The sequence below is a fragment of the Eleutherodactylus coqui genome, chromosome 4 (assembly GCF_035609145.1).
Source record: "Eleutherodactylus coqui strain aEleCoq1 chromosome 4, aEleCoq1.hap1, whole genome shotgun sequence".
NCBI lineage: Eukaryota > Metazoa > Chordata > Amphibia > Anura > Eleutherodactylidae > Eleutherodactylus > Eleutherodactylus coqui.
In genome coordinates, this window is record NC_089840.1 from 60,489,584 (window position 1) to 60,502,148 (window position 12,565).

The 12,565-nt window shown below is 45.2% G+C and overlaps 1 long non-coding RNA gene across 1 annotated transcript in view; it reads right to left on the reverse strand.

Annotated features, from left to right (window-relative positions):
• Positions 1-168, reverse strand: part of LOC136625405 (uncharacterized) — a 2,807-nt gene extending 2,639 nt beyond the window's left edge. Inside the window, exon 1 of the long non-coding RNA XR_010792546.1 lies at positions 114-168. This is a non-coding gene — a long non-coding RNA (uncharacterized lncRNA). The remainder of the gene's footprint in view (positions 1-113) is intronic.
• Between the last annotated feature and the right edge of the window lie 12,397 nt (positions 169-12,565).

The following is a 12,565-nucleotide window of genomic DNA, read 5'->3' on the forward strand; positions in this document are numbered from 1 at the left end:
CTACAGCTATATGTCATGCAGTACTGACTATACAGTAGATATAAAATAACAGACTGTGGCCCATATAATATACAATGTATCACACTTCCCCCTGGTTGTTACTATTATCTTACCTCAACAGGTTGCAGCCACGGTGTGGGGTTCATCATCTTGCATCAACCAGTGAAGGGACAGAACTACTGGTGCCTGGGCCACACATTTATAAAGACCTAAACTCATTAGCATATTAACTAGCGCTGCTTCGTTAGAACCTCCCCTTCTAGCAGTGTCAGCATTAAGTGATAAGAAATGTGCATACAGCAGGAGTCGGGGCTAGTATGTGGTGATATAGCTGTTTTTGAGTGTGATAAGGGAAGGGTATCTTAAAAACATTTATTAAGGTTCATCATATATAGCCGTGTGGCATGTGCCAGCTTTAGGGCTCATTCACACGAGTGTAGATACGCTACATACTACCTGCGCAATATGCTGTAAATAGAACCCATTGATTTCAATGGGTTTATTCACTTGAGTGTATTATGCACCGTAGAAACCCATTGAAGTCAATGGGCACAAATACGCAGTGTGATTTATTTTTTTTGCGCACTTTTTTTAACGCGTGTAAATACATTGCATACTTACGTGAGTTAAAACCCCGCCGATAGGCAAAAAACCCGCAAGGCAATAGCATATTTCACCACTTGAATACTCTGTGTATTCATGAACCGAAATACACATACTCCCATGTGAATGCACCCTAAAGCCGGCATCACCTGAGCATGCGCGTATTTGTGCTTGCATGAGTGTCGCGGTTTTCACTAAATTATGCTTGTTTTGCTCATGCATCGGCGGTTTTTACTGTACTTTTTCCATGCGCAAGGGCATGTTAATTTGCACTCAGAAAAAAAAATGTACCGACTGAAATAGCGAGTGAGTTCCAGATGTGTTCTTTTTCCTGTGCAATTACGCAGTGTTTTACGCATCTCCGAGTGTATTTTGCACGCATTTGTGCATCCCCATTGACTTCTATGGGGACTCTTGGCGCACAAAAGCGCAGGAAAATAGAGCGTGCTGCGTTTTAGTTTTGCATGGCCGAAATGTGCAGGAAAATACGTACATGTGACACAGGCCCTAGGCCGCTTTCACAAGGCTGAGAAAGTTGTGCGGGATTTGTGCGTTTCGAGATGCAATAAGAACCCCACTCTTTGGGGGAAAAAAACCATCTTTTTTATTTTAAATTTTTATAAATATTTTTCATTACAGTTCAACAAAAATAAATAAATAATACAGAAAAAAACATCTTGGGAAAATACAATGATACTCTTCAAAAGCTTTTCATTTGCAGACATAACTTGCATTGTCCCTTTTGGAAAGTACAATATTATATTAAAAATATTGAACTCTTGTACTAATTCCGTATTATGGTTTACTCGTCACTTTCAATCCCCCCATGAACCACACACTTTTTTGAATGGGGTCATACATATGAGCAATTTGATATTTTTTTTCCCTGCTGCACAGGAAAAAATTGTGGCATATCCTATCTTTGGGCGTTCTCTCGCATTGCCTATTGTTTTCAATGGGGCCAGCACAGCATTGCACGGCGTGCGAGGTGCACGTGTAAGTGAGTGCAATGCAAGGTTCCCCATTGAAAACAATCGGAAGGACTCTGCGATCCTCTTTGGCAATTAAAAGTGACAGCGGAGGAACGCTACTACCCTGAAGTGATGCAAGGCACTTTTAACACAAAACCGCCTCCTTTCCGCGGGCATATTGCACATTGGTGAGCGCGCTATCGGGCCCAGTTTCCAAGTCTGATACCGCACTCGCCCACGTGAAATTAGCCTAAGGCCTCCTGTCCACGGGAGATATTCCATTGCAATATCTGCTGCGATAATCCGCACATGGGTAACGCAATGAACGCTTTCCATAGGATAACTATGGAAAGTGCAGTCTGATGTACGCGAGCGTAAAATCGCCACAATTTTCCGCTTGCGCATAAAAATCGTGGTGTGCCGTGATTAACCTATCATTAATGATAGGTTCATCGCGGAAAATCGCAATGACTTTAATGTTATCTGGTGAGGGAAATCCGCTGCAGGAAAACGCTATGCCCATGGACAGCCGGCCTAAGTCATAGACCTGAAATTGCGTGCTCCTATATATATTGTTAAACACGGTATTACAAGACGGGTTTGTTTGGACTTTCACTAACCTTTTTGTAAACTACACAATTTTTTGTGACACATTCCCACCGGTTCTGCACACATGCGGACTGCATATTAATCCACTGCACAGTTTTGGATGTGTCTGTTTGCTGGGCATCCCATTACAGATGAGCAGTTCTCTCTGGCAATCTGCTTGGCATGACCTTCAGTCCCAACAATTCATGTAGATGTTACTTTGACATGTCCACCTACCAAAACTTTTTCGGACTCTCTTCATGGTTACGGTAATCTTTAATGTGTTTGGCATCTCTCAGTGAGATAAAGCCGTCTGCCACACTGAAAAAACATTGTTCACAACTGTTTTTAAGGGGTTCTCCTGTAATTGACTGCACAGGCAACTTCATAAGCATAAACTTGCAAACATAAATACTGCAGCCGGGACCCACCATCGCACTGATCTAACCACCCCTATGGCGTGATACATTGAGCAAGGGATTGGACCCAATGACTTTGCAGGTCTCTTCTAATTCTATGGTCACACAAGAACCTCTGTCGTTTCCTCCCCGTGATGATGGGCCGACATAGTCTCACGTGATAAAGACCTGCGTCTTCCCCCATATTTGCCGGGTCGTCAACCTTCATGTCACTGCATAGGGTAGAGATTGACAGCTCATTGTGTCATGTGATCACTGATGATCCAGTAGTAATGGGGTTGGGGGTGCGGGAGAAGTACAAGTGAGCTCTGCTCCTGCAAGGTGGTGGTGTACTTGTTTAATCTGAAAAGTGTCGTCCCCTTGAGATTGTGGCCATAGTGCCTGTGCAACCCTGATTGTCAGCCTGCTGGATGGAACGCAATCAGCATTAGACAGACACTCAAGGGAGAAGGGGGAAACGGTATGAATTACAGCTGCCATCTCTTCTTCTACAACGTCTTTCTGCTGCCGCTACACGCCTGATCCCGTTTTCTGAATGGGATGGAGAGACAGAAATGTTTGTGGGAGAAAATGGCAGCGTTGTGGGAGTAAGGAAGAGGATTTGGGGGCTCTAGGTCTGTCAGCGCATACTAAAAGACTATGTCCTGCCTCTATCCTAAATGTTCGGCGGTTGCATCGAAGGCACAATGGGCAGTTGTAAGTGCTCTAAAAAAAGGGATATCAGAGTTGCAGCATGCATGGGGATGTTGATACACATCATCCAAGTGGTATGCAAGAATTATTTTATTTTTTTAGCTCCCCGGATAACCCTTTTAAATAGAAATGACAAAGTGTTTGATGTGTTGATTGGTCCCGATGTTCCCCAGATTTCAGTCCGATCGAGCATCTGTGGGATGTGCTGGAAAAAAACAACTGGGATCCCTGGAGGCCCAAACTCACAATTCACAGAACTTAAAGGATCTGCTGCTAACTTCTTGGTTCCGGATACCGCTGGACACCCTCAGAGGTCTTGTGGAGTCCATGACTTGACTAGTCAGAGCTGCTTTGGTGGCACACAATATTAAATTTAATGCTATGGTTGATCGATTTATATACATATAGATACTAACGAATGGATATTCACTTGCACAATATATGCTTGCATCTGTTTGGAAAGAAAAAAAATAAACTTCCATCACATGAGTGCCATCTGTATCTCTTAAACAAAAATGCATACGTCATTAAAAAAAATGTACTTTGGGCTAGGACACATTAATAGGAGCGTGTTATGGACAAGTGTCCCTTCTGACTATGGGACTACTGATCAAACTCACAGCATGATAAGGATCCATGAGCCTGTGAGTTCAGGTCAACAGACCCATGTTCTGGCCAGATTCTCATCTGTAATACACTTGTGTGAATGCAGATTTAGGCCTGGTCAAAAAGCAAAGCCATAGTCGTATGCGAAATCCATGGGTGATGGATCTAAAGGGCTTCTGGCAGGACTTCCCGTTGACTTTGGTTTCCATCAACATTTTCAGAAATTGTGCCATAAAAAGTGTTGGAGCCATTGAACAGAACATCTAAGGCAAATGTGAACCTGGCCTAATAAATGTTGTACTCTCCAGTGTCTACCAACCCAGATTGCGGGGCCAACAGCTCTATACACATGGCTCTCTGGACCGCCCTGTATTATAGGTGCTATATGAAGAAATATTATTTAATGCCATAAAGATACCTACACACTTTGATCTTTGGGAAAGTCTTTTCTGATGACACAGGCCTGGATCTGATCCCATCATTTGCTCTAAATATACAACGCCTTCATACAGCAGTAATAAGGTTATGTGCACAAAGCCTAAGACTGGTGTGTAATCCTAGTACAGAGGGCATCTAGACCCCAGATGCACAACTCTTTCTGTTTTTTCTTTTATTTCAAGCTGAGGGCTACGCTGCCATACTGAACCATTGCCAAGGGCTCCAATAAAACGTGAGGCAATATTACCATTGGAGACATTATGGCATATCAAAGGTATAGCTCTATTCACATTTGTGTTAGTGGCTCCATTCAGAGCCTACAGCGCAGATCCACCATGAAATGCTGGACAAAAAAGTTATGCATGGAGAACATGTGCAGGAACCAAACGATCCCATTGTAGTTAATGGGGTCCATTTGGCACAGTTTGGTTCCGTTATGAGACAGATCCGTTCGTCCGGGGGATTCCGGTTTCCTGCTCCCATAGCGGAAAATTGAATCACTAGCACAGATGTGAATTTAGTCTAAGCAGCACCAGACAGACAAGCATTGGTGGCCACACAGAATGTATTCGCGGCTGCATGTAGCCACTAGTTAGCAGGATGTGCACCCCTGATCTACACCAAGTCTGTGAATATGGAAGACCTACGAAACTACTGCTATAATACAGAAAGAATTTAAATGAAATATGTCAGTATTAGGGTGCCTTTCCACTAGCGTTTTTTTTAACGCTGGGATATTGCTGCATTTTTTTCACGCGATTGTCAATGGGACTTTCTAATGTTAAAAACGCATTGCACGAAAATTGCAAGTTTGTGCTGTGCGATTTTTGTAATAGTAATAATTCTTTGTTTGATGCCACATTGGTGGAGAATACCTCCCTACAAGGCTGTATTGATCACTAGACCCTGAAGGTCCCATGCCTAGCGCGGTCCACTAAGGGGGGCAGCAGCTGCTACCAAAAAAAACTTATACCCTCTCTTTCTTATTTTTAATAGCCCTCTCCTCAAGCTTTTTGTTGAACTCCCTGCTAAGAGCAGCATCTTTTCCAAGGGGTGTTTGATGGCAGTTGGCACTAATTACCGACTCCTGTTCTGAAGGAGGTCTGCACAGTCATGCAAACCCTGTGGTTTTCTTGGTCTGGGGAGATGCTCTATGTCAGGCTGTCACTGGCAATTGGTTAGAAATGAGTGAGCATGACAATTACACACATATATAAATTGGACTTGTTTGGTTGCATATTCAGACTAAGGGCCCTATAACACGGGCTGATAAATCATTTCGATTCCTGCATCCAGAGGGAATCTGAACGATTATAGTTCAGTGTAAAGGCACACCCCAACTGAACGACAAACAAGGATGTATGCGCTTCTTGTCTGCTGTTCAGTTGCTGCAGGCAAACAACTGAACAACGGATCGGCCAGTGTAAACAGTAACTCACTTATGAGTGACTGCCTGCTTACTATGAATGGAGACAGGCAGGCCGGAGTGATCCCCACCCTACTCCACCTCCATTCACTAGTGATACTCGTTCCTGTGTAAAAGCACAAAAACGATTATCGCTAGGCCGCCTTGTTGGGTATCTTTGCCCAACAGGTTAACCCGTATAGAAAGGCCCTTAGTGTCTAGGGTAGGCTGAGCAGTAAATACAGCCCTGCCTCCATGATATAACATTGGATAGACTATGGTATGGTTCCATTTCTTAAGAAATCTGTAAAAAAAAAAAATCTGAGTACCCCCATATAAAAATCAGATGCACAGGCAATATAATAAAGACAATACAGCCATGTGCATGAGCCTAAAACTGAGGTCACTTTTTCAAAAAATCACACAAAGTTTGTGCGGCATGTCCTATCTTTGGGCATTCCCTCGGAACGCATCGCCTATTATTTTCAATGGGACAGAAAATCGTGTCACACGGCATTCAATGCAAGGTTCCCATTGAGAATTGTAACCTTACTGAAATGAGGGTGCATCTGCTGGTACATCGCATGAGCGCATGTGTAGGAAGCCCCACTCAGATGAAAGAACCAATGTAGCCTGTGAAGTTATAAATATTTGCATCATTTGCAGGTATCGGGGAGGTTTTATACACTGTCTTCCTGGCGTCTACAGTCTTCCAGGTCTGATGTAAGTCCTACAGAAGTGGCAGTTGCTTCATTGTGACGAGTGACACTTGTCTATCTTGGGATAGTGCGGCCTATGATCACATACGCTGGGTGGGTCCGCTCATCACACCTACTCAGCAGCATTAGATTAGAGGATCTTGCTGATGTTTCTGAGACTTATCAGTTTTCACCAGCGTGATGCTACTTTGAACACTCCTTACCAGGCGGTACGAACATGTTGTGGCCCCTGAGATAACGGATGGAGCGGCTACAGAACACATCATGGGGACAAAAATACGTATTTTTAGACAGAGCATAAGTGCCATGTTATATATACTTTATTTATGTGTATATATTGTATACATATGTGTAAAGAAGCAGCACAAAACTGAAAAACATGGAGGGAGCTCGCCTTAAGGCTGGGTTCACATGTATTGTAATTGCCGCGGAATTTCCGTGCAGACTTTCTGCACAGAAATTCCGCCTGCGGCTTTTTTTATCCTGGGATAAAGCAGCAAAGTGGACGAGATTCAGGAAAAATCTTATCCACACGCTGCGGCCGATCTGTTGCGGCCAAGCCGCACTGAAATTGACATGCGCGTCTTTGAATTCCACGCAGCATTCTTTCCACATTTCCGTGGCGGCCTCTCTATAGGGAGAGATGGCCACAGCGGAATGCAGGCGGCGAAGCCGCTCTAAAATCCATGGCGAAAGACAGTAGGTTTTGAAACTGCATTTCTCCCACGGAAATCTCGCAGCATTTCCGTGCGGTCATTCCGCAAGATTTCCGTGGGATTTCGGTCCTTTGCGACCCCAGCCTTAGGGTCGCCAAGGATCGTGAACAACTAAACGGCTAACAACAACAATATTGTATATATGTACATGTGTGTATGTATGTATGTGTGTGTATATATATACACTACCGTTCAAAAGTTTGGGGTCACATTGAAATGTCCTTATTTTTGAAGGAAAAGCACTGTACTTTTCAATGAAGATAACTTTAAACTAGTCCTAACTTTAAACAAATGCACTCTATACATTGCTAATGTGGTAAATGACTATTCTAGCTGCAAATGCCTGTTTTTTTGTGCAAAATCTACAAAGGTGAATAGAGGCCCATTTCCAGCAACTATCACTCCAGTGTTCTAATGGTACAATGTGTTTGCTCATTGGCTCAGAAGGCTAATTGATGATTAGAAAACCCTTGTGCAATCATGTTCACACATCTGAAAACAGTCTAGCTCGTTACAGAAGCTACAAAACTGACCTTCCTGTGAGCAGATTGAGTTTCTGGAGCATCACATTTGTGGGGTCAATTAAACGCTGAAAATGGCCAGAAAAAGAGAACTTTCATCTGAAACTCGACAGTCTATTCTTGTTCTTAGAAATGAAGGCTATTCCATGCGAGAAATTGCTAAGAAATTGAAGATTTCCTACAACGGTGTGTACTACTCCCTTCAGAGGACAGCACAAACAGGCTCTAACCAGAGTAGAAAAAGAAGTGGGAGGCCGCGTTGCACAACTAAGCAAGAAGATAAGCACATTAGAGTCTCTAGTTTGAGAAACAGACGCCTCACAGGTACCCAACTGGCATCTTCATTAAATAGTACCCGCAAAACACCAGTGTCAACATCTACAGTGAAGAGGCGGCTGCGGGATTTTGGGCTTCAGGGCAGAGTGGCAAAGAAAAAGCCATATCTGACACTGGCCAATAAAAGAAAAAGATTAAGATGGGCAAAAGAACACAGACATTGGACAGAGGAAGACTGGAAAAAAGTGTTGTGGACGGATGAATCCAAGTTTGAGGTGTTTGGATCACAAAGAAGAATGTTTGTGAGACGCAGAACAAATGAAAAGATGCTGGAAGAATGCCTGACGCCATCTGTTAAGCATGGTGGAGGTAATGTCATGGTCTGGGGTTGCTTTGGTGCTGGTAAGGTGGGAGATTTGTACAGGGTAAAAGGGATTCTGAATAAGGAAGGCTATCACTCCATTTTGCAACGCCATGCCATACCCAGTGGACAGCGCTTGCTTGGAACCAATTTCATCCTACAACAGGACAATGACCCTAAACACACCTCCAAATTGTGCAAGAACTATTTGCAGCAGAAGCAGGCAGCTGGTATTCTACCGGTAATGGAGTGGCCAGCGCAATCACCAGATCTGAACCCCATTGAGCTGTTGTGGGAGCAGCTTGACCGTATGGTACGCCAGAAGTGCCCATCCAACCAATCCAACTTGTGGGAGATGCTTCTAGAAGCGTGGGGTGCAATTTCTGCGCACTCCCCATTGACTTTTATGGGGACCCATGGTGCACAAATATGCAGAAAAACAGAACGTTTTATTTTTTGCGCAACTGAAATGTGCCCAAAATATGGAAATGTGAATGAAGCTGTTGAAATCAATGGGTCCTATTCTCTGCGTATTGCACCTGCAAATATTCCCATGTGCAGTTTGGCTTATTGTCTTAAAGTACCTTTACATTGGACAACTATCGGGCACATAAGCGCCTGACAGTTGTCCCACCAACTATCACTCCTGCGCCTTCACACATGAGCGATAGTCGTACAGTGAATGGAGGTGGAGCGAGACTGAGATCTCTTCCGGCCATCCGCCTCCATTCACAGTGAACAGGCAGTCATTCATAGATGAGCCGCTGCCTGTTTACACTGAGCGATAGTTTCTTGCTTTTTAGGTGAGTGAAAAACCCCTTTCTGATAAGTGAATGATTCCTCGCTCAGTGTGCTGTCGTGTTCATGGGCCGACTAATAACAGAAATTGCTATTTCCAGCAATTATTTGGGAGAAAGGTACTACTAGAGAAAATGTTCAAAACAACTGCTGGCAGCGGCTAGCATTTCTGGGGTCCTCTTTCACAGGCTGCTTGGATTTGTCTCTCCAGTTTGCCAACATCATGAGGTGCTTCTGGGTATCCATTGTAGATTGCTGTCTTAAGCAAGGGTGTACATACCATAAACGTCCATGTGACGTCTATGGGGCTCTTAGAGAGAGGGGCCCCAGCTCTGATTGCACCATGTCTTTTGGTACTGAGTAGAGAGAACATATGCAGGACCTTCCTCCAAAAAGGAACTACATTGGCAAACAAGGACATGGCAAAATCCTGTCCTGGGTGGCAAAATTGGACATTCTATTGGGGGGGCTCATTAACTCTATGAACGCCACTGTCCTTTACGTGACCAGACAGGAAGAAATCCAGAAGGGTCAAGTCTGGAGAACATGGTGGCCAAGGATCATGGCTGTGGCTTCAATCCGAGCTGTGAGCTACTGACACACATCTGCTGGGGAATGAAGTGTTTTTCTGCCCATTGATCAGCATCATAATCTCCTGTAGAGGAGATGCAATATTCAAAACAACTTTGCAGATAGTCTTAGCCCTTCAATGCTCACAATTGGTCATCAATATCAGAACAGTGGGGATCTTTTGCTCAGGATTCCCACCAATCAGCTGATTGAAAAGGCCGCAGCACTCAGTACTGCGGCCTCTTCTTATGTCTATTCTATTCATTGACTTTGAATCTAATGATATTCTGTTTATTGGTCTCTAGACCGCCGGCCCCCGAATCTTTAGAGACAAGCGGGGAGATACTCGGCTAAGGCACTACTCGCTCAAGTAATGTGCCTTAGCGAGTATACTCGCTCATCTCTATTGGTCACGTGATCTAATAGTGTTTCAAGCTCGACAGGTGTTTCCCATTGATTTTAATGGGAAACATCACATTGAACTCGCATGCATATCGCATGGTATGTGAGTTCCTTGCGATGTCTTTAAGGTCCCATTGAAAACAATGGCAATGCGTTCCGAGGAATCCGAAAAAATAGGACACGCAACATTCTTTTACACTCATGTATTATTGCATTCAAAAGAACGGAGTTCATATTCACGTGAGTTTTGCGCTCGTGTGCATGTAGCCTTATGCGACAAAAATCCCAGCGTACACTTAGCTTTAGGGCTTATTCAGATGAGGGTAGGCGCAACTCCGCTCGCCGGAACGGAGTTGCGCCTGAACGAGAGAAATCCCTTCCCCTTTGCCAGCTTTTTAAAATCGGCACCAGAGCACACGATCTTTCCCATACGTGCTATTCCCTATGTGCAGGAAACATAGCGCAGGTCCTATCTTTTCTCAGTGGCGCTGCTGAGATATGGTCATATCTTCCATACCAAATAATAATAAACTTTATTTGTATAGCGCCAACATATTCTGCAGCGCTTACATAGAGAGGGGGAATACAGAAAGACAAAAGTACAAACATTACAGAACCACGGTTACATAGTAATCAATTGATGGAAACAATAGGGGTGAGGGTCCTGCTCCAACGAGCTTACATACTACGAATAGTGGGCTGATACAGAAGATAAAGGGGCTGGAGATGTGCACGGTATGGCGAGGTGGAGAGTGAGCGATGTTATACACATAGACAATGGTCAGACATTTAGCCGTGTGACGGCAGAATCGGTATGACTGCAGGAGCGGTTTATGATGGCTAGCAGGGATTGCAGTCAGTAGGTCAGGGAGCATGTTATCAGGTGGCGTACAGAGGGGTTTGTTTAGGGAATGCGGTATGCCTCGCTGAAGAGGTGCGTTTTTAGAGCACGCCTGAAGTTCTCCGAGTCCTGGATTGCTCGGGTAGCCTTTGGTAGTGCGTTCCAGAGGATCGGTGCTGCTCTGGAGACGTCTTGGAGGCGGGAATGAGAAGTTCGAATTAACGGGGCGCTCAGTTTGGTTTCGTTAGCAGAGCGGAGAGCCCGGGCTGGTTGATGGATTGAGATGAGGGAGGCGATATAGGGGGGCGCTGCGCTGTGGAGGGCTTTGTGGATGAAGGTAGCGAGTTTAAATTGAATTCTGTATTTAACGGGCAGCCAGTGCAGTGACTGGCACAGGGCAGAGGCGTCCGAGTAGCGGCTGGACAGGAAGATGAGCCTGGCTGCCGCATTCAGGACGGATTGGAGAGGGTAGACTCTGGTGCAGGGGAGGCCGATCAGCAGCGAATTGCAATAATCGAGCCGGGAGTGGATGAGGGCAACAGTGAGCGTTTTTAACGTGTCCACGGTGAGAAAAGAGCGGATTCTTGCGATGTTCTTGAGGTGCAGCTGACATGTTCAGGGAAGAGATTGGATGTAGGGGGTAAAAGAGAGATCAGAATCAAATATGACCCCAAGGCAGCGGGCATGTTGTCTAGGTAGCACCACACACTGAGATGGAGATGTCAGGATGAGGTCGGTTAGTGGAGGGTGGAAATACCAGTAAGTCAGTTTTAGAGAGGTTTAGTTTTAGGTAGAGAGAGAACATGGTGTTAGAGACAGCAGACAGACAGTTGGTGATGTTTTGGAGGAAAGGTGCAGAGATGTCACTGGAAGAGGTGTATAGCTGGGTGTCGTTAGCACACAGGTGGTATTGGAGGCCAAATCTCCAATAGATAGAGAAAAGGAGGGGGCCGAGGACCGAGCCCTGGGGGACCCCAACAGCAAGGGGAAGAGGAGGGGAGGTAGAGCCAGCAAAGGAGACACTGAAAGAGCGGTCAGATAGGTAGGAGGAGAACCAGGAGAGGGCAGTGTCCTTTAGGCCAATGGAGCGTAGCATACTGAGGAGGAGCTTGTGGTCAACAGTGTCAAATGCTGCGGAGAGGTCGAGGAGGATCAGTAGGGAGTAATCGCCCCTCGATTTGGCTGTCAGTAGGTCATTGGATACCCTTGTAAGGGCAGTTTCTGTTGAGTGTTGAGGTCGAAAGCCAGACTGTAGGGGGTCTAGGAGAGAGTGCTCTGATAGGTAGCTTACAAGGCGGGAGTAAACCAGGCGTTCTAGTAGTTTGGAGATGAAGGGGAGGTTTGAGATGGGTCGGTAGTTGGCAGCATCAGTTGCGTCCAGAGTCGGCTTCTTTAGCAGTGGGGATATGATGGCGTGTTTGAAAGAAGAGGGAAAGATGCCAGAGGTCAGAGAGAGGTTGAATATAGTGGTGAGATGGGAGATGACCACTGGGGAGAAGGAACGGAGGAGGTGAGAGGGGAGGGGGTGGCTAGCGCAGGTGGTGGGGTGAGCAGAGAAGAGCAATTTGGAGACTTCTTCCTCTGTCGCTGGTCTGAGTACAGACAGTGAGCAGGAGCTAAATGCAGTGCTGACCAGAC